Source organism: Haemaphysalis longicornis, unplaced genomic scaffold (genome assembly GCF_048455015.1).
Source record: "Haemaphysalis longicornis isolate Haplotype H1 unplaced genomic scaffold, Haemaphysalis longicornis Haplotype H1 scaffold_1, whole genome shotgun sequence".
NCBI classification, from domain to species: Eukaryota; Metazoa; Arthropoda; class Arachnida; order Ixodida; family Ixodidae; genus Haemaphysalis; species Haemaphysalis longicornis.
In genome coordinates, this window is record NW_027526203.1 from 411,517,021 (window position 1) to 411,540,059 (window position 23,039).

Sequence of the window (23,039 nt, forward strand, 5' to 3'; positions counted from 1 at the left end):
TTTTTTTGTGTTGCAACATTTACTGTCGATTGTAAAAGTTTGTTCGGGAAACGTGGTTTCATTCGGCTTGAGTCTCAAGATTTTTGACACAAAAGAAATTTTGCAATTTATGGTCAATAGAACTTATAAATGTGATTGTCTGCCTTTTAAAAAAGTTGTGACGAGAAATACCAATACAAGTTCTCTACGGGTGCACATCACATGGGATATTGTTTTTGGAAGCTACCACCAGAAAACATGAATTGCAATTGTAGTGGGGGTCCAGTTCTGTCTAGTTGTATCACTTGAATGCTAATGTGTAGTGAGCACACTGATAACGGTTTTCAGTGGTCCCTCTAGTGCACCAATGTTGTGATCGTCACGTGCATGAAATTGTGAAGTTCTATTATTTCTTCTTTTTTGGTTCAGACTACTACGTTTTTTTTTTGTGTGTGTCATGTCAAGTTAACCGATATTTCAAGATATCCGAGTTTGATGCCACGAGGGATCACTGTATATATAACTTAAAATTGTGGCATTAGTCATAAATTGTTGCATTTCATTTACTTACAGAGCCTCCAGACATACACCTGTCGCCATGAATTGCATTAGGACACCTTGGTGATAGGTCGCAAGCCTCCAAGGCTATGGTGATGACATGCGCAACACCATGGTACTGCGCATGCCATCACCTTTAAATAACGGTGTGAGGATGCTCAACACCCTTTATTTAGGGTGTTGAGCGTCCTCACCACCCTTTAAGGGTGTTGAGCGTCCTCACCACCCTTTAAAGGTGTTGAGCATCCTCAACACCTTTTTTTTGTTCTTACACCCTTTTTTCGTCCGTACACCCTTTTTTTGCGAAAACACCTTTTAAAGGTGTTAGCCATGGGACAAGGTTTTTACACCCTTTTCGGCCAAAAAGGGTGTAAAAAAGTTTAGTGTGTATTATACGCAATAAACATGATTCTGCTATCATTCTGCTCATCACGTAAGCAATGAGCGGGATGGCACGCCGCTCACCCTCGTGAAGGGCGAGGTCGTGTTCCGCATCGTCGTAACGCTTTTCACGTAGGGGAGGAACGCGATAAAGCCTCACTGCCTTGCTCTACAGAAGACATCATTCCGTCTCCAACCGAAAACTGCTGTCTATAGTGCTTCCGGCATTGCACCCGCCATCTCTTCAAAAACAAGGTGAAGGCTTTCGGACTTATTTTAACTAAGCTGCAGCCTCAATCCGGGGAGGGGCTGATGAAGGTTTCAGGGACGCGTAAGCTTTCTCCGCGTGAGAATCATTTCTCACGAGCATTACTTCTCGTGGAGTTGTGAAAGTATATGTGTGGGTAGGCTTCCTTGACGTCGCTGCCAATGGGAATTGGTGAATCGGCCATGAGCCTCTCATGGCTGCTGTGCCATCGACAATGGCAAATCACCTTGAATAGGTATGGGAGAATTGTGGGTGGATAGGTCGACGGCGCAGCCAAATTGGTAGTGGGGAATTGGCCGGGAGCTTCTGACGACAGCTGTCGTCGTCACTGCTCAATTTCCTTGAGTGAGTACGTGAGAATTGTGGGTGGGAATGTTGACGCCATGGTCAAGTGGTTATTAAAGTAACTTTCTTCGCTGGGGCTGAAACGCGGCCACTGTAACTGAAGTAGTCGAGAGAGACCGCGAGAAGGCTGCTTGATAAAGTCCCAATTCCCATTTGGTTTTGAAAAAGTCGAACGGCAATTGGTGAATCGGCATTGAGCTTCTGACGGCTGCTGTCATGGCCACTGGCAGACCTAGCTGAGGGGGTATATTGTTAAGTCTATATTAATCCTGAGTCTTAGTGACCTTAACGTTTACCAAGCCTAACGACGTCCCAGGCAGCGTCAAGCTCATTGCACGTCAGGCTGTGAGTATCGCTTGACGACGATAGAACTAAAAGCATTATGTTAAAGCTATCGCCGGTCTTTCGAATACATGGTAGCGATGTCAGGCTGCCACATACCCCCTTTCACATAAATACCCCGTTTGCATCCACACAACGTGTAACAGCCAACAGAGACGTCAGGTCGGCGCATACCCCCGTTCGCAGTCGATGGGAAAGTTAGGCCGGAACGTACCCGCAGTCTCTGCAAAGCAGAATTATGATGAGAAGTTTCTGGATACACGCAGCCAATGGGAGTTCTGAGGACCGGTTCCGACCGCCAATTGGAATTTTTATGACAACATCTGATCACGAGGATTTAGGGGAGCCCCTTTTGTCGTCAATCGACCCAAGTAATGCACGAGTGATGCTCACACATTGAAAACTAGCGACTGAAGAGGAACACGTAAACTCATGCGCTAGTCATACGGTCCCTCCAAACGGAAGTTCACGAAACGTAACGGACATTGTTTGCTGAGACCTGTGGCCTTGAGAAGTGCCAGTGCCTTGAACAAGTTGAGCTGCGGCACAAACGTTTCCAGGCCACGTTGTGTCCTCCATATGCAGCACAGGGTTGCTCCGGGGATTCAGGGACTTGCGAGATGATTTCCACCACTGTGCCTGGACCTTAAAAATACGCCGCTGTCTACTGCTGTTCACATCTGCAACCCGGACGGCGTCCATGGACTTGGTGCGCCTTTATTGCCATTTCTCACGCCGATGAATCAACTGGAGGTGTTAGACTTGCATTTCAAATTCCATGACGCTTGGAAATATTGTGCTGAAATGCGTGAAGCCTCGATGCACTACCGACAGCCGCCTAGGCTTGCCGAAAGGCTCTATCCGCAGGCGTTCTCCCCCAGTCTTCGGATATCGGCCAGCCAGTGTGCTTATGTACGGTGGACGATAAGGATAGACGAATTATTTGATATATATGTATGTTGGGTATGGTCGCTGCCGTGAATTGTAATCTCTCTAAACCATTGAAGACGGCTTGCAAAATGCCGCGAAATCAAGGTCAGGTCCAGGCAGCTGGATACACCGAATAGTGGCGAACTTGGACGTCATCATTAAGAATGCGAAATTCGTATTCTGTCAAACGATGACGCAGCCCTCCCAGATCGTGTAGATGACCTTAGAGTGTCCGGTAAGGATCCAAGGGCCTGGTTCTGTCCTTTAAATAACTCCCGTCTCTTTTGGTAGATGAATTGATGGGATACGTCAGTACCGAAAAACGTGAAACAGGTCTTATGTTTTTTACACTTATCTATATTGGTTGTTACCATGCGGTGATGATGAATGAACAGTTAGGCGAGTTCGCGCGAACGAATATTATTATTTTACTGCATTTCCCTCTTAGACATGACCCAAAGCCTTCATAACTGCACCGTGTAATTTCAGCAAAAAAGTTTGGTTCAAAGGTAATAAAATCAGGAACAGAGTGATGAACAAACTGGCGAAGATCGTACGCACAGTATTCGAGACTTCTGGCAACCGGCTGAACCGTGGATGCTCCGAGCACTTGTGACAAAAAGGTGGAGTAAGCTGCGCCATTTTACTCGAGGCTGGAAAGTAGTGGACCCGAAACATCCTGAACCTGAAGAGCGCTTGAGGTCGTCGACGTAAGTCAGTGTTTCAGACCCACGAATCGCGTTGATGAACACCCTCAGTACGGCGATGATTTGTAGATACTCCTTCATCAATGCGGAATCACGAGTTTGCGGAGGCTTAGCGTCTGCCTTCGTGGCTCGCCGGTGAGAGTTGGCAGCCCGGGTCACGCTTCTGCTTGCGGTGATTTGCTTTCTTTGCTTTCATTTACTTCCTTTTTATTTGTTTTTTCTCTCTCTTTTTTTTCTCTCTCTCCATCTCTCTTTTATATCACTCTTTTTCTATCTCTCCACATGATGCAGCATTGTGCTAGCAGTAAGAGAAGCAGACCAGTCAAGCCGCGTATCGCGGGCTTATTGTCTGCCACCTGACACCTGTATGAATTGCAGTTGTCAAATAGAATTGATTGATTGATTGATTGATTGATTGATTTATTGATTGGTTGATTGATTGATTGATTGATTGATTGATTGATTGATTGATTGATTGATTGATTGATTGATTGATTGATTGATTGATAATTTTCACGTTTTGTGGTTGGCCGCTACCATTACCACTCTGGCTAACCGCACGCGTATTTGCCACACCTTCTTCTAGGTGACGTGGTGGAAGCTCACAAACCCGGTCGAGTTGCCTGCGATCATGTGGTACTCGTTAGGCGCTGTCGGCCCAATATGTGACATGCTATTTTACGGTGCGAAAAAATCGGAGGGAAACAAGAGAGAAGAAATCAACTGTACTTATAAACTGGCCTACTTATTCATTTCTAGATAAACAAGCATTGCTTGTCATCGAACAAAAGCAGTAAAAGCTGAGAAAATTGTTATCTGTAAGTTAAAATAATTATAACCTTTAGTACATCCGCGAAGGTGCTCGATGAAAGTATATCGCTTCTTTTATTCTAAAAGTCAGACGCAATTACCTGGTAATGTTCTGTTGGCCGATTTGGGTAGCCTTTTTATGCTCAGTACTTGTATTTCAACATTCATCATCATCATCATCATCATAATCAAGAGCCTACCAAGAGTATCCTTCGTTTTCGCAGTGAAACTAAGCCCACTGCAAGACGAAGGCCCCTCCCTCGTGCTGCTTCTGTCACGCGCCGCTCGAGCGCATTCTTTGCCCGCGAAGTGTCGTATTTTATGCCTCCATCGAGTTATTGGCCTTCCCCATCTTCTAGACTCATCTCTCGGTATCCACTCTGTTACCCTAATTGCCCACCAGTTGCCATTTGTTCGCACTACATGGTCAGCCCAAGACCATTTCTTTTTCTTTATTTGAACTATGACAACTTCCACCCGAGTTAGTTCCCTGATCCAGGAAGCTCGTTTTCTGTCCCTGAGTGTTATTCCTAACATTATTCGTTCCATGGCTCATTTAGCCGGCCTAAGTTTGCTTTCCAGTTGCGTAGTAAGGCGCCAAGTTTCCGCTCCAAATGTCATCACCTGCAGGATGCATTGGTTGTATAGTCTTATTTTGAGTCATAGGAGCAGCTTACCCTTCAATATTTGGGAGTGCTTGCCCAGTGTGCACCCTAGCTCATACCTATTCTGCGCCGGATTTCTTTCTCGTGGTTGGGATCAGCACAGAAAACGTGCCCGAGGTTGTTATACTCTTCTACTTGCTCCGGCGTTTCGTAACATATGCTGAACAGGGCGCTTTCGGCATGTTTATTCATCATTACTTTAGATTTACTTATTTATTTTTAACCCCACGCTCACGCGTTCATTGTAGTTCCTGGAGAATTTTTGAAAATGTTCTGCGGGCTCAGTCAGCAAGACGACTGAGTGGAGGATACCGCAATTCTTTTCCTCGCGAAACTCCCTTTCAAGGATCTCCTTCGCTGGAGGCTCGAGTGGGGGAGGTATGCAGAATACGGGGATATGTCGTCTGCAAAGTTCAAAGGACTCAAGTATCCTTTCATACAAATCGTTTGCTGAGCGTCCTTTGCATTCAAGAGCCTTCTCCATCATCGTGTTGCCACGGCCAAAAATGCGAAAGTGTAGACGCCAGGAAACGCAAGGAAAGGGTTGCTAAGAGTATATGAAATATACCCAGTAGTGTTGAACTTTTCATTGTACATCAGTTTAACCAAACAACTGCAAGGAAATCGTTAAACTTGCTTTGTAGAAAGCAGCAGGTAAAAGAGTCATATTACTTTACCCCATTTGAGGGAGCTTCATAATGGCTGTGGCCCATGAAGAAGCAGCACTTCCGCTTTCCAGCCCATCTCACAAGCTCGCAGCAATGTAGGGGCTACGCGACACTTACGTGTTCAGTGGCCCGGATATGTTTGAAAATTATTATTCAGCTGCTTTTTCTGTCACCACAACGTTTAAATGGGTCCCTATCCGCCCAATGAGCGGATCCAATATGACCCCGACATTCTGCGTAGGCGTGTGGGAAGAAGCGACAATTGGCCTTGGGGAGGACGCTTCAGGTCCTTCTTCCGCTCCAGGTGGAACACGCGTGTCCTGCCAAGTTTTAACCATGCTCTACAGAGAACGCGAAATTCACGTGTCAATTGACTGGCATTTACATGTGCGGGTCAGTGTAATGTGCAAATACGGCTCCGGCCGCTACATGCCCGGTTTACGAGCGCTGTGTTTGCACTCGCAGGAAGGAAAAAAACCGCAGACTTACTGTGCCAACATGCTGCAAATTCTGATAAATGCACAAAAAGTTTTGGTACAATGTCAGTTTTAGACTTCCTGCCGACTGGTTGTACAAAAACAAATATCCGGGTGGGAGAAAGGGTGCACCACCGAAAAACGAGTGTTAAATGACCCCCTCTACCCTCCCAGTGTCTCGACAACGCCATGGGCCGTTTAAAATGGACGTTCAAAGCCGTAACGATGCGGGTGAGTACAAATGCGCGCGCCTCCGTCGCGCTCACTCCACAATCTTCCGCACGTACCGCTTGCCCTCACTGCAGCACACGAGGGAGGGAGGCGCACGTTGCGTCAAAACAACATATGTAGATACAAATGCTGCCTGAAAGTGACTGATTCCTTATTCCAAAAATGCTGTTATTAGTACTTTCGATAATTAGAAAACTTCAATTTCAGTGAAATTTCCGGCAGACAATTATTGACATTGATCGTGCTGACAATCATGTGTCTAGAGTTCACTGCGACAACTCGCGGACTGTCAGGTCGCGATCGGACCTCGTTCGATAACGGTAAGAATAAAGCGGAACAATACGACGCCATGTAGATGACCCTGCGGCATGAAATACCATTAAAATCAAGATGCGGCTTCCCACTTACGCTTTCGTGGTCTCGTAATAGGCCCTCAACGTGGCCACGAATGGGTGATGGGACACTGCTTGCCACGCTGAACGCTCAGCCTCCACGCGACGAGCTTCCTGGACCAAGCAAGCAGGTATCAGTTCGCGTAGAACCAGCGTCGTCGGCGAGATGCGGGTGGGTGAACCGAGTGAATTCAGCTGTGATCGAACAAGGCTTACTTTGTTCTGTTCGCGATGGTGCTTCTCGATGCACTTAAGCGCTGCGAGCTCCCGGGTGCTCGTATGGCGCACGAGGTAGACCACGCCGAAGCTACCCCTCCCGAGAACATTCAGCTGCTGCAGCGCACCAAGCCGCCAGTCGCAGGTCTCTTCCGGGTTCACCCAGATCGTCACGTCATCCACGTCACCGAGAGAGATCTGCTGTCAAACCGACAAGGAAGAACAACAAGAAACGCTAGGTCCACGCCTGTGTGAACAGTTCGAGTTCATGGTGGACGACGGAGCAGACTCTGCGTGTCACAACGCGATACAGAGCAGAAATAATGACTCTTCGTGGCTGTCTGGCTGCGAGTAGGACACTATTCACGAGCTCAGAGTGGACACACATTCCTGGCGCTTTTTCTGTAGCGAGACAAAGTAGCCCCAGTCCCTCGTTCCGCCCCCTTTATAGGAGCGGGGCGTTCCGTACCGATTTGAGCTTAAACCGCCCGAGAATTCCCGAGAGGATTCCGCACAGCTCGGAGCGCGAGCCGCCCGAGGACTTCCTGGTGACGGTCTCTGGCCCCGTGTAGGTAGCCCGCTGCTTGCGTTTCTTGGGCGCCGCGGCGGGACTAGCGGCGGGAGACGGCAGCTGCACGTGCGACGGGCCAGCGGACGATTCTTCTTCGTCGCGCCGCGGCTTCCCCTTCGCGCCAGGCTCTTTGGTCGACATCCATTTCAACGAATTCTGCGCACAAGGGTAGAGCTGGTTAGGCCTCAGCAGGGCTCTTGCTCAGGGGCACAAGTTTTGGGTTTCTTTTAAGCAGTGACCGTGAAGTGAATGTCGCCATGTATACTGGCCGCTTAAAGCCACTACGAGCCAGGCGCGAAGGCGCTTCTTTCCCTCACCGTCGCCGTGCTTCGAGGCTTCTGCTCGAAGAATTCTTCTTTCGACTGCTTCGCGCACCGCCGCTGTTCCCGACGCGAGAACGCCAACGTGGCTGGAGGCGCTGTTGCGGGAAGCAGGTGCTCGCCTTTCAAAGGGCGCTGATATTTCCGACCAGGGTGAGAACCACGGGTTCCACACCACTGATGTCTCCGAATAAGCAGTTTCCCGAGGACGGTGAGAAGGTATGGCCTGTGTGCGCCTGCCTCGATGATTGGTCGGCCCAAGCGCCCTGCTCTCCCCGGCACACAGCAGCACTTGTAGGCTTTTTTTTTACGTGTGGTTGGTCCTCGGTCTCCGTCTCCAACCCTGTTTCGTTCTTACTCTGTGGAGAACATTCCTATAGACGTAGAGCACTGCGAGCATTCGGACGATGGTCTACCTGATTTTGTACGTGTACCCACAGCAATCGTTGTGTGAATGCATACTCCTCCGAACCCTCCGAAGTTTGCATTTCTCACTTTGCCTATGGTATGCAGCAATGTTTTATTTTGATTCTTACGCTAGCAAATTAACTTTATAGAAACTTTGACCGTTTTTGTATAATTAATAATCAAACGGTCATGCCCGTGGAGTTCCGCCTGATGGCTTTCAACTGTAAGGATCGTGGTACAACTTTAAACGTGATATTGATCAACTTTAAGCAATGCTTTGTATTCTGTTCTGTCTTCAGAGTACTTCACTTAACAATCGAGAACTTTTGAGCAATTGATCATGGAAGCCATGCGATTATGAAAAGCTGGACATGAACCTTGGAGGTTGCATACTAATACTGGACAGAAAATCAGCTCAAATCTCGCGGCTAGCGACGCCCGCTATACCGACATGGGGTTCCCCTGAGATGGTGGCCTATTGCGAGACACAACCCAAACACTTCGCGCTGTATATTTTTCTGTGCTGAGTGTTTTTCCGCTCCTGTTTGCGCTGTAAACCACGAATAAAGCTTCCGCGTCGTGGTTTCGTCTCACGATCCCAAGGCGGCCTAAACTAATCTGTAGCCGTGTACTACGGCGCACCTCATAGGCCAAATGTGCTTTGGTGCGTGAAAGTCAGATAAGGAAGCAAAACAAATGCAAGTGCGAACTGATGTTTATTATTGGGTGCTACAGGAGACGTTTACGCGTCGGGCATCCATGGTCAACGAATCAGACCAAAGTGCTGAAACACGCCGTGCCGGTCTCGGTGGTCCGAAGGGCACCGTGAGTTATGCACGCGCGAATTGGGTTTGTATGCAGGTTTTCGTTTTGTGTTTATCTAGCGGCTGCCACCGGTGCTCCTTCATGGCTTCGCTAAGCGGGACTCAGACGCGCAGCAGGTTGCTGTTTAACTTTTATTGGCGCCGGCCAGCGGTAGGGAAAGGCAGGGATCCGTCGGCGTGCGTTCTATTGATATCGGCACACAAAGCAGTTTTAAAGACGACAGTCTTTCTTGGGCTACTTAAACGCAGAAATTTTGCTCTGTCTGTCTGTCTGTGACTCGATTCAGCCACCCGGCCAAAGGGAACCACAAACTGCGCAATAGTCTTATATACCCGCAGCCAAATCTAAACGTCTAAGTCCGGTGTTAATGTTCATACTTGTCAGGATTGTTGAACAAGAACAAAACATTACGCAAATATACGGCCGAAAATAAATACATGAGTGATATTTGCAGTGTTCCTTTATCGAAAAATTCACGGGTGCTTGGTTTTTGCAATAGCAAATAAAATACTACCTAAACTGCAGAAAACCGTCGCCTGCTGTTTACCGCGTTACCTGGCGGCATTTAAAAAAAAATCAAATGGCAACAGCAACGAAAGCTTATATTAGATAGGTTCCACATTCCGCTTGACACGCTCGTGGAGTAGGGCAACGAGATTTTATAAACGTTGTAGTATAGGCTCCTCGATTTACGCGCGTCTACGCCGTACGGCAGCGCTGGCATCGAGGCACCCGACTTGGCGCAGTGGAACGCGGTAAATTTAAATTGACTTGAGCAAGCCTCCAGCGTGTTATCATGGGAGGAGCGAGACGGGAGAGGAACAGCATGAGAGGTGAGCGGGAAAGAGAAGGGCGGCATTTACTTGCCAGGGGCGCCAGTCGACTATTATCATTCGTCGGCATTTTTTACGCGGCCATTTTTTTCTTCTTTGCTTGATTCATTGGTGGGTTGCGTACGAGCCTTCCCAATAGACTCGCTGGATATATGGATGCGGCAATCTCCCACGCACGCCACCGCATGGTTGGCACGGTGGCACAAAAACCGGGGGCGCGTGCGATTAAAAGCTGCCACTCTATACTCAGTTTATTTCCTCTAATCATCTTTGCCGGTTACACCAAAATGGCCAATAGCAACGTCCATGGGGATCAACATGACCAGTTAATGGTTGCGAATATGGCTCAAAAACAGGTTATGAGCTGCGATATCACTCAGTGCAAACCGACGCTTACATTCGTGATGTCACAGTAGGAATTACATGGCCTAGGCTCGTTGGTATGCCTAGTCATAATGCCTTACTTTGCTGCTCATTTAGATGCGTTGTGGTACGCATACCCACAGGCCTTTCAAAAGCATGAAACACTAAGGACAAACAAAGTTGGCATGTGAATGCAGGATTACATTTCGAAAAGCCTTTTAGCGGTTATTCAAGATTATCAACGTTTTCTATCCCAGCAGAAAATGACCCAGGCGATGCCTCGCCCATCACCAGATAATTTAGATGGGAGGGCGCGTCATCGCCATCGTCAGCCCGCTGATGTCTACAGCAGAAGAAAAGTCTCCCCACCTGACTTTCAACCGCTCTTATTCTGTACACCCCGAATCCCTCCTTTACTTCCGAACTTTTTAACCTCATTTTTCAATTAAGTTTTTCGTCTTCTCAGGCTCACTATAATGTTACTTTGGCGTTGCTTGCTGCACCCTTTAAAGGGACCCTGCAACACTTTTTCAACTGTTTTCAAAATATTAAATGCTTGCAGAATGTAGTCAACCAACACATCCAGTACTCAGATTAGGGTGTCGCAAAGTACCACAGCAAGAAATTACGGCTCAATGCCCATCAGATAACTAAGAAACTTGCTCAAAAGAATTTTCTCTCTTTCCCGGTCGGGGCGTTCATTGATCGCTGGAATTCCCTCATTACAGCGGTGTAGCGGCTATTGGCCGGATTTCCTTCAGTTGCAGCTATGAACGCCTAAAATAGCCACTTAAAAAAAAAAGACACGAAACTAAAGCGGAAACGGAAGGCGTATCTGCTGCGACGAGCAAATGACGGAGTGCCGTTCCTTGCTGGTGGTAACTAGCTTTCGCAGCGCTTGCAGAAGCGAAGGAAAGGGTATCGACGATGAGTATAATTGTGATCGGTAGTTGAACCACAGTGAACCGCCAGATTTCTTCTTTTTATACTTTTTTGACAGCAGATGGCGACACTTTTCCACTGTGCGTCTTTTCTCTGGGCTGCTGTGGCTACAGCACAGGCTACAGACTCTACTCTGGCACTGATGCCTGCGCGGGAAAATGGCCCCATGCTTGGCACAAGTAAAATTGTTCGGGCATCTAATGATAAAAGGCTGCTCTCTAGAGCTTGGCTTTGTAACGGGGAGTAATGTGTTCGCTTCTGATGGCTCTGACAACGATGACTCCGTGGATGAATCAGAGCTCTTCGACAGTGCACATGAGAAGTTTCCCATTGATATGTCAAATCAGCCTACGACACTTCAATGTAAGCCATGACCCATTAAAGAGAATTAGTAGGTGTGTCTTCTTGGCAGCAGAACAACAATGTCCGCTCTTGATAAGCGTGTATCGCGCATCTTTCAGCACACTCTTCTTGTAATTTTGTTTCATAGTGTATCGAGCCTCGGAAAGTACTCTACCGCGAAGCCTCAATGCCATGCAGAAAAGCAAACAACTTGCAATGATATAATCAATGCCGTTTGAACAGTAAATAAAGCTTTTCGATATTTAAAATAATAGTTTTATTCCAAAAAGGAGTACTCCACGAGTTGGGCAAAAATAATTAGGAAAAGATTGTTTACAATTTTGTCACTTCACCTGCACGGAAAAGGCTACAATGGTAAATAACCGGCGAACTGTTTCACCCTCAATGAGCCAAATAAGTAGAGCTGTCCACCGCCACTGCTTAACGCTTTATATTCCCTCACGGAATCACATGCTCTCCATTTAACACGACCCACATGCACAACTTCAAAGGCAGTGGTAGAACGTTGCGGAAAGATCAGTTGGGAGAGCTGGTAGTGTACCACGCAGTTTGGAATGTTCTTCATATTTTTCCACGTTTATCTTTCGCGAATAGAACATCATTAGTAGCGCTAAAAAACTACGCACGTTAAAAGAGGACACAAACAGGCGCTACTCTCTTTTCACGCGTGTTCTCTTTTCACGTGCGTCTTCTCTTCACGTGTGCCGTTTTTCTTTCGCTACCAATCGTGTTCTTAGACCGTAACCAACAAGCCCAGCAACAAGTGCTCCTGAAACATCTTTTGGGAAGCTTGTTGGAAGACCGCCAGAATCCGTCAGAGCCTCTAGACTGTAGGTTGTCGAATCAGAGACTAAGTATTTTGCGAATTAGTGCCGTCCATGTAATTTTTCTCACATTTTAAAGTCCTAAAGCTTCAACTCATCCGCACATTTTCACCGTTACTACCTCACAGAGGCTGCAGGGGAAATCTGTGAGATATTAGCGAATAGTTGTTCTGCAATGTCGAAGATGGCGTATGAAGCCTTCAGCTGCTGGCTCATTGAAACTGTGTTGTTGAAGCGCGAACACAGTCGGCCCCTGGCGGCGGCGGGACGAACCGCTCCTATGGATGGCGCTCTCGCGTCGTCTGCTTTTTCACGTTGCGTGCGGCGCAAGACGCGTGCTACACACGACAAAACAACCAATATGTGTGCTCGTTTGGCAGTAAGGAATGACATAGTTACCTCTGCTAGCGCGTTTCCTCTAGAAACGCAATAATCAGCGGCCGTTGCGGGTTAATGCGCTGGTTTAATTCCACGAAACATCTTCGCCCTGGTCACCGCTTGAGTGTGAAACGTGTTATAAACATTGCTTCCACACATTGCACTTTTCTTATTGTTGAGTGCAGTCGTCTGGCGTTTCGGGAACGTAAAAGGGTTCTTTTTGAAGGTGGCGTGGTGATTATTTAAAGGATAAAGTTTAGTACGTGAAACGGGTAAGAAGCGACAAGACCTGTGCATACGCGTGCAAATTCCACACCCTTGTAAAATTGCGATATGTCCTTATAGAAAGAAGAAACAAACAAAAACATTTACACTGCACACGACCTGTGCGCTATCGCCCATACATTACCGGACACGTATTTTACACCAGCAAGCGCCTGTGTGATCGTGTCCTTCCCGTACCTTTTCTAAAATAAATACCATTTTTGGACAGTCGTTGTTTATACTGAGGAGGAGGAATAAACATTTATTCAACTGTATCGAGTTGCTAATTTTACGTATTATTTAAAATACGTTTCTATGGATGCGCAAGAGTATCTAGGGGGGATTTTTCGGTAAAATTAAGCAGTTGTGAGTTTGCGTCTGTCATGTGGCATTTCGTGCGTCATTTTCATGTATATCATTTTCAAATCCGACATGAATCACCTTGTCCAGAAACGTGTCTCACTCAGCTTAACCAAATGCCTAATATGGTCACGTCTTAACCTCTTAAGGTGGACCTAAGTTTAAAGAAAGAGGAGAAAACACGTAATATAATGCACGTTGTTGCCCACATGTGTGAGGGGTGTGTGCCATGACTCGCTGTTTTTTTTTAATTTTTTCCCACAATGCAATTTTGAAAAAGGCGAGCCACAATTCCTGGACAATCCCGGACCAAAGGGGGTTAATCAGTTTTGAAAATACGTACTGCTTTTTCACCGCTACAGAACACGACGCCTAGTGTAGTTTCGATTGTAAGTAATACTGATAACCATAGTTTGGCTTTTCGCGTTACCTGCGTTCTCTTCTCGCTGCTCTTGCAACGTTGGCAGGACCCCCCCCCCCCCCGCCCCCCTCCCCCACCCCCTTCCCAAAAAAAAAACTAAATGCACAGAATTTCATTTTTTAACCAATCCTTAATAATTAAATTCCAAGACAAAGGCGATATTCAGTTTACAAAACAAAGTAGTTACCGGGAACCCGTTGCGCTGATTCGCAACGAGAAATAAAAAGGAAATGTTTTACTACATCTGCAACAGCGCAACTTCATTTATTGCCATCTTTAGGGTTCGTAAGCGACCTTATAGGCAAGAATGCAAACACATCTCGCTGTTGCAGGCACCTGTTAGATTCTAAAAGGAACGCAAATGGTCAACAGAGCAGCCGTAACAGAAAATTTGTGCTCACTGTGAGGTCCCAGAAGCTTGGTTTGCACACTGTAAACCTGCTTGTCACTTTGCGAAAACCTAGCTAAACATGAGATGTTGATTGTACTGCGTGCGTTGACAATTCAATTCGCAAGTTCACTTGCGACGAAAGCCGTAAATAAGTGATCCGAAACCGTTATTCATCAAACCTTCCTTCAGAGTCGTTAAGATTTCATTAAAAGACCCGTTAGAGCGGTTACATTTATATCTCTGCGCTGATCAAAATTCAGTAATTTTATGTTGCCTTTTGAACACACAAAAAATATCGTAAGCACTTAGAAAGAATTTCGGGCAGTTAAGTAGTGTTACCATTTCAGGGCATCCCACAAATGCAAGAATGCGTCATGCTACCAGTGAAAGCGATTGAGATTGCCTTTGTAAACTGAATTTCAGAGATCGAGGCTTCCTGATTTGTTTCTATTTATGCTTTTATTGAAGGCTCAAAGCCATAGTCTGGAAAGATCGAGCTTGCTACGAGCCACAGCGTACAAGTTCATTGTCACAATTACGGCCATTCTGAAATTCCCGATGAGTCGTCGCTTTTTTTAAGTGCGAATGCACTTTATAAGCGACCCCAAACCTTCCACCGCCGGCGGCGGCGGCGGCGGCGGCGGTGGCGTCCGCAGTCCTCCTCTCCCTAGCAACGGCGTGGAGCGGAGAGGAGCGTCGGTAGCAACGGCGCGGTGACGTCACTTCACCACGTGACCGCGCTCGCTCCGCCTCCTCGCCGTGGCTCCGCGGGTGCGCGCCGCTCCCCGCACCGCTCCTCGCGCCGTGACGTCATGGTATGACGTCACAGCGCGCCTCCTCTCCCCAGCAGCTGCCGCGCGCCTCTCTCTCCACCGTGACGTCACACTCTCTCCTCTCCCCCTCGCTCGGCTGCAGCTGCCGTGCGCCGCTGTCCCTCTCCCCTTGCGCTCGCCTCCTCTCTCAGCCACCTGGCTCTGCGCGCTCGGCGCGGCGTACCCCCCTATATATGCAGCGATAAACTGCCAGACCTCCGTGGGTCGGCTCGCGCGCGCTCACGGGCGAATGCCAACGGATTTTAACTTTACTCTCCCTCATAGCATCACCCCGTGCATTCGCACTTAACCATGTTCACCCTCGGGGAAATGCTTGGGAGTTTTTTTGGCGTAGTAATGAAAACTGACTGCCGCTTCCATGCTATACATTGAACGTTGAGGAACCGAACTACAGCATACCACTCTTGTTGGCACCTTTCGTGCGCACATACGGCGGGAAAAAGGCACGAAGCGCGCCCACAGTGTGCATTCTTACGGGCCGCTCAGCGGAGCATCCACACTAGCAGCGCGACGCTGTCGCCACCTACATGTCGAGCTCGCGGCGAATAGAGAAACTTTTCTCCCGTAGTCCGAAGCGCCCGAATGGAGGGAAAAGGGAGCGCCGGAGTCCGAAAGCACGAGCAGGGAGTCAGGAGAGATCCGAATGAGATTCCTCGGCCACTCTTCCCGGTTCTAGCACCCGGCAGTACGAGCCCCATTTTTAAGACCCATCAGTTCAAATTTGCTTTTCTTGCGTAATGCTCCATGAAGCGTAAAAGTGACTTGCCAGTCTTGGCTAGATACGAACAAAGTGTACGTCTTTTTCGTTTGCAAATTGACGTATCCGTATAGAAGTTACTTATTTCTCGATCGTCTTTTCTTGGTTAGAGACCATTCGGCTTAACATAAATGAAGACAAAGTTTTGGGCCAGTTGGTACTTTCTTCCACAACGTGACACGAACACAGTCTTCCCACAGTGCTATAGCAAGAGGAAAAGCAAAACTGAATGTCGACGGCCAGCTAAGCTGAGCTGAGCTTATCAGCTGTGAGCTGAAACCCTCGTGTATTCCTTTTTTGTTTTGTTTCGCCAGTTATCCTCGTCGCCATTTTCGTTGTCCACGGCACAGGAAGCTCACCTATGAATTCCTTATCTTTCGTGCGCCTGCATTCAGTGGAACCGTGGAACCGCTGAGCTGGTGGTTAAATTAGCCCGCACTTAGTTATCGCTTCATAAGACACGCCAAAAAGATAAAAATTGAATCGCTGCGTCAGTATCTCCTTTACTTTTTTTAAATTTTTGACCTCACTAGCCGGTAGCAAAATAGGCCACTGACGTTTTGTGATCTTCGCCGCTTACTAAAACCACTATTTTTTCGCCATGTTTGTTATTACGGCGTTACCCTAGGTGCCTTCTTTTTTGTGTATAGGTGGCTTGACACGTTTATTAAAGTGGCTGTTGATAATACTAGCATGGCGGCAGCGCTTACGCAGACAATTTCGTGAACAGTGGCATCGACGGGCACGCGATCTTTCATACAAAAGGTTACCTTCACACCACCATGGTGCGTGAAACGGGGCTGCTGCTAGGGCGGCAAATATCACTGCAGCGTGCCTGAATGGTGTGTTCAAATCAGTTTTGTTGCGGTTCGACAACGCTGAATAATTCTCGTTCGCTGCTTTGACGCTTGAGTGAAAGGAACGTCCAGATTACTATTCCAGAAACCCAAGCAAGCCGGCTCTGAGCAAAGAATGTCCCAGTTTATTGAGCGGTCGTACTTCATACATCGCAAAAGGGAGAGTGCGACAGAAAACGAGAGCATTAGACAATCATCGCACAAATTAGATGGCACCCGTTCGCTTAGCCATGCGTAAACGGGATTCAAACGTGCTTCAAAATCTTGGCACCTCGGCCTTGCTGGTTTTTTTTTTTTTTTTTTTTGCTTCTACCAGAAAAACGGCTGCCACGGCTGGGGTTTAAAATCTCGTGTTTGGGCTTAGCAGCACAATACCCTAACGACTGAACCGCCACAGCGGGTACCTTGCACCGTAGAGCATGGGTATGATCGCTTTTAAGGTGCTGAAAATCGTTTTTATGCCCCAGCAGGAGTGTTTCATCTCAACTTGCAACTGCGCTTCTTTCAAAACTAGCACAAATAGTCAGGGCGTGGGGTGGGTGAAATTAACAGGATAAACAGGCGACCCTAACACTTTTATTCGCATAATCTCTGCGATTTCAGATACAAAAGCAGACACGCAAAACATTTAAGGTTTGGGGCACGTGAGTCATCCAATGGCTTCTAAAAAGCAACGTTCGTTCCCGTGAAACAAAGGGGGCCACGCAAACGCATTGCCAGCCCCTTCCGTTGCGCGGATAGCTCCATTTCCTTACGAAGTTAGTAACTGATTGATTGCAGTGTAATGATATATTTTGAGGTTGCGAAGTGAAGGAAGCTTGATGAACATTCAGTATGAATGTTCCCTCTCAACAAAATGTGTTGCTTTTTAGAAGTTACTGGACGAATCTGCCGGACCAAACCTCATACGTTTTGCTCGTCTGCGGTTGTGATTGATGGATTGCGTTTAACGCGGCGGTGCTACACCTCGGCTATCCGGCGCGCCGTAGTGGAGTGCTCCGGATTAATTTAGACCACCTGGGGATCTTTAACGTGCGTGGAAATGTCCATACACGGGCGTTTTTGCTTTTCGCCTCCATCAGGAAAGCGGCCACCGAGACCGGGATCGAACCCTCATCCTTGGACTCAGCAGCACAACGCCTTAGCCACCGAACCACCGCGGCGGGTGCGTCTGCAGTTGTATTTGAAACCATGCAGGTTAACAACCTAATGAAATAGTCGGCAGTTAGTGCCTCACATTTTACTGTCCTGTAATTGTTTGCGCTAGCGGCTAGTATCAAAGTTGAAATAGACCACGTAGCCCAGCGGACTGTCTTAAATGTTTGGCTTACAGTCACTCCTTTTTATTATTGTTTGTACAATATATGTTCCGTAGTATTTGCTATAAATTCCTTGCATTGCGTCAGGGTTTTGCTTTTAAGGGGCATACAAACATGTTCTGGGGTCTGCTCCAAAAACGTCCCATAGCTGCCGCGAACTAACAATTTTTCTGCTCCGGAACTTGCGCCAACATATGAAACGCCGCTTACATCACTGCACCAAGCACAGCTGCACATAAAAAATTTGTTTACTTACATTCCCCCCCCCCCCCCCCCAACTCCGACCTTTTCTTTAGCCTATTAGGAAGTCAACAGCAAATGACACCAAGGAAGGTGCTTTTCGCAATGGAACCACGGGTTGTCACTCCTACTTACCACAAGTCCGGCCCAATTACACATTCTAAATGCAGAAGCATTTTTATCTGAACTGCCAGCCTGTCTGTAATGCTTCCTGTCTCACACTTTGGTCGTATAATAAAATGCTCTTAAATAAAGCGCCACAGGGTCTTCATGTTTTCATACAAGGCCGCTTATATGGCCCCTGAAAAGATATCTTACTGGCTGTGCACAAGTGCTTAACAGTGAAGCCAGTTTTAAAGGACCTCGCCGTACACCGTTTAATGGGGACACATGAGGTCTTATGGAAGTGTTTAATAAAGAGCCCTAGGTGCTTCATACTTTTTAAAGACGATAGTCTTTCTTGGGCTACTTAAACCCAGAAACTTTGGTCTGTCTGTATGTCTGTATGTCTGCCTGTCCATCTGTCTGTCTGTGACTCGGTTCAGCCACCCGGCCAAAGCAAAACAATGCCTGCGCAATAGTCTTATATAGTCACAGCTAAATCTACTCGTCTATGTCCGGTGTAATGTTCATACTTGTCAACGTTGTTGAAGAAGAACAAGACATTACGCAAATATGAGACAATAAATCAATACAGAAGTGATATTTGCAGTGTTCTTTTATAAAAAAAATCAAATATGCTTGACTTTTGCGAAATTAAATACTTCATCAACTGCAGAAAAAGAATTCACTCCGCCGTCACCTGCTGTCGCCCGCGCCACTATAGCTTCTGGCGCCATTTTAAGAAATCAACCGGCAACAGTTACGCAAGGTTCCACTAGATAGGTTTCACGTTCTGCTTGCAACGCACGTGGAGTAGGGAAACGCGGTTCTATAAACGTTAAAGTAGGGCGTCTCGATTAACGCGCGTCTTCGCCGTACGGCAGCGTTCGCATCGAGACACCCGGTTTGGAGCAGTGGAGCGCGGGAAATTTAAAATGATTTAGGCAAACCTTTGGCGTCTTTACCATGGGAGGAGCGCGACGCAAGAGGAACAACATGAGAGGTGAGCGGGAAAGCGAAGGGAGGCATTTACATCGCAAAAGCCGATGAAGACTATCGTCTTTTGACGGCATTTGCAACGAAAGGAGCAGATACGCGGCCATTTTTTTTATCACACTGTAGCCGGCTGTACAGGGCTGTCTCGGTATATAGAAACGCCTTGTATGGTTACACATTGTTGGACAGTTCCCTTTTGGGGTTTCGGGACAATTTTTTTTTGTTTTAATGCGAAACTATTATTGAATGCTCCACTGAGCGACAATGCGTCGCCTGGCGTGACTAAAAATGGTCCCGAAAATTGCCGACCGCTCAAACACACTAAACCAATGGAAGCAACAAAATAAAACTAGCTCGGTGTGCGATTCGAACGTGGGTCTTACAAGGGTCGAATACGCGTCCCCCGTCCCATCGCCGAGCTTTGGCTTTCAAAAACACAAGGTGGACGTGGTGAATTCATCGTGGCCTTCGACTTAGAAACGCGTGTTAGAGGCATGTGTTGATGCCTACAGTAGTGAGCATGCTAATTACAGAAGTACCAAAGCATGCTTGCATTAATAGCGAATATGTACGGTATACAAGAGCAGAGGAGGGGGAAATAAAAGGGAACTATTTGACTGTAGGGTTTAACGCGCCGACGCAACGCAGGCGATGAGGCGCGCTGTATTGGAGGGCTCCGGATTAATTTTGACCACCTGGGGATCTTTAACGTGCGCCGAAATCTCGAAGAAGGGCTTGCATTCGGGCTAGTTGGTATTCCATAACGTTCATCTGAAGCGCACAAAAAAACACACGGACACAGAAGACAAGGACAAGCGGTTGTCCTTGTCTTCTGTGTCCGTGCGTTTTTTGTGCGCTTAAGATGAACGTTATGGTGCCGAAATCTCGTACACACGGGCGTTTTTGCTTTTCGCCTCCATCAGAAAAGCGGGTGCCGCGGCCGAGAATCGAACCCGCGACTTCGTGCTCAGCAGCGCAACGCCTTAGCCACTGAGCCACCACGGCAGGTAAAGGGAACTATCCCTTTTCCTGAGCACGCGCTACTACCCAAAAAGGGGAGACGAAAATGAAAGAGGAAATGAAAACGACGCCAAAGGAAAAGCCTCGTGACGATGGAAGGGAGAGGACACAATCGCACCACTGGAGATCCCTGCAGGAGTATTTCCAGCATAATTATACGGCAGTATCAAAGCGTGTTTACGCCAGGAGCGTATATGCAGGGCCTAACCATGACGACTGGCCAAGACTTTCGTTCATAGCAACAGAAAGACAGAAACGACGCCGAGAGAAACGGATGGTAATACTAGGACACAACCCCAGCAATCTAGGCTTTCATGAGAAATTTGAGCATGAAAAGTATAGAAGCACGTGTGCCCTAATAGCGTATAGGTGTTGCAGAAAACGGTGACTGGCCAAGCCACTGTGTCATACTGACACAGAGAAGAAAACGACGCAATGGGAAAAGCATAATGACGATCGCAAGGAAAAAATAAACGCACAACTGGACGCGTTTCTTCATGTATTGGCTGTCTCCACTGCGGTGCACTCTGCACCGTCTACCCCAGCGTCCAATGTGAAACGCAGTAGTCTACGAGAGTGCCCCTCAGAAGAAAGGGTATTCCGCACGGCGGGCAAAGAGGCAGGACTCGCTGCATATGAAACCGCCACCAGCCGACACCACCGCGACCGTTGCGACGCCAATATTACACGCAGGCACGAATACGTTGGTGCAACAAGGAAGACATAATCATGACATGCCTACCATGAGACACAAAGGATCGGACGGTTTGAAATGAAATTTCATGCTTTCGAAATTCCACACCTAAGCGTTCTTAAGTATTCCCGTGAATGTTTTTTTAAGAACGTGATTTATTATGTGCATGAAGCGAAAGTTATGTAAATAACCGTTACGAACGCTCACTCACTACATGTGTTACACACGCGCTCAGTGCACGTGCGCGCGTGGGCCCGCGGGCGTGGATCTGTTGTATGAGTCCGCCTGTGTGCGTGCGTGTCTGTGTGTAAATCGGATAAATTCTCCTAAAGGACAACGCGTACTGCGTCATTCTGACTGATGCTATCGCTTTTAAAGCTACTCCGGGACGTCCGGGCAGTACCTAGAGTCGTTTCATGCGTTCTGCTGCTGTTTACAAGGGTGTCGGGCCGGTGCAGAAGGGAAGCGACGCGAGCGATTACAGTGTCCTCTCGACGACCTACCGATTCCTCAGCCTCCTGGCCCCTCAGGGCCGGTGGCTCGTCGGGCTGCGGAGATATCGGGCTCGCGGCAACAGCGACGCCCGTCGGCGACTGTCTTCGCATGGGCGTGACGACCTTGGAGCTGGCGCCACCGGGGCTGACCACGGAGCTGCTCGGCGGCTTGGGAGTGCGCTCTCCATCGGCTTCGGTTGTGTCCCGGAACGGCGTCGTAGCTCCAGGCTGGCCGGCCGGCAGCAGCCGCTCGGCGTCGTTTTTGGGAGTTTTCGGCACTGATTCAGGACTCTTCGCGGCGACGCTCGACGGTGAGACCTGCGATTGGCCTACGTCTGAGACACGCGCGGCGCCCTGCACACACGACGCTCTCCAAAGACTATCCTGCAGTCCTCTGCCTCGCGCAAAGGCCCACAGCAGTAAACTCTCATGAAATCCCCTCAGACAGACTGCTACACGAAACATCCCCACTAGGTTAAACTTAAAACCGAAAGTCTGGGGTTCCCCTGCCGAACAAACACTTGAGCTATGATCCGCGCCCGAGTGTAAAGCTCAAGATTAGTTAATACAACCTGGAGTTCTTGAACCGTGCTTAACCTTCACGGTGTTTTTGTATGTGCACTTTACCCGAAACATAAACACTGTGCACGAAAATAAAATCCATAATCTCACGCTTAGCGCCAACACTTCTGGAAATTTGAGCCCGCGCAACCAACATGGAGGCGCGGTGGTTCCCGCCTAGTTTAGCCTACTTCTGTTTACACATGTCCAATTCTCCTAGTCGGATCTTGGTAAAATGATGACGGGATAAAATTGGACCTATAAGCGTCACACACACGCATACGCACACGCGCGCGCACGCACGCACGCACACGCACGCACGCACACACACACACACACACACACACACACACACACACACACACACACACACACACACACACACACACACACACACACACACACACACAGCACGCACGCACGCACGCACGCACGCACGCACGCACGCACGCACGCACGCACGCACACACACACACACACACACACACACACACACACACACACACACACACACACACACACACACACACACACACACGCACGCACGCACGCACGCACGCACACACGTACGTACCGTAATTACCCGATTCTAACGCGCACCTTTTTTCCGGGAAAATATGTTGAAAAATCGCATGCGCGTTAGAATCGGATACGAAACCGAAACTGCCGAAACAACGGAAATTTCATCTCGCCCATCGCCATCTCAAGATGGCGCCAAAGCTTTTATCCACAATTTTTCGGACGCAGGAAGCATAGGCGCCCAGGCTTTTCTATCGGCGTTCACACAAATCGTCAAATCGTTCCACTTGCGCACTTGATAACATCAATGGCAGCAGCGGCTCTCGCGCGTTCAAAACGAGTGGTCGGCTGAAGCGTGCGCCTCTGGAGAAGTTCGCTGGATGGGCGTGCGAGGCGTGGGCCACGATCCCATCGAC

General features: G+C 48.1%; 1 pseudogene across 1 annotated transcript in view; it reads right to left on the minus strand.

The window, feature by feature from the left end:
• LOC144161479 (protein kinase C-like 3) overlaps window positions 1–23,039 on the minus strand; it is a 91,077-nt pseudogene that overhangs the window by 59,722 nt on the left and 8,316 nt on the right. Inside the window, exons 2-5 of the transcript XR_013320478.1 lie at window positions 21,553–21,861; window positions 7,438–7,695; window positions 6,969–7,166; window positions 6,769–6,866 (exon numbers count right to left, since the gene is read on the minus strand). The product of XR_013320478.1 is annotated as a protein kinase C-like 3 (transcript). The remainder of the gene's footprint in view (window positions 1–6,768; window positions 6,867–6,968; window positions 7,167–7,437; window positions 7,696–21,552; window positions 21,862–23,039) is intronic.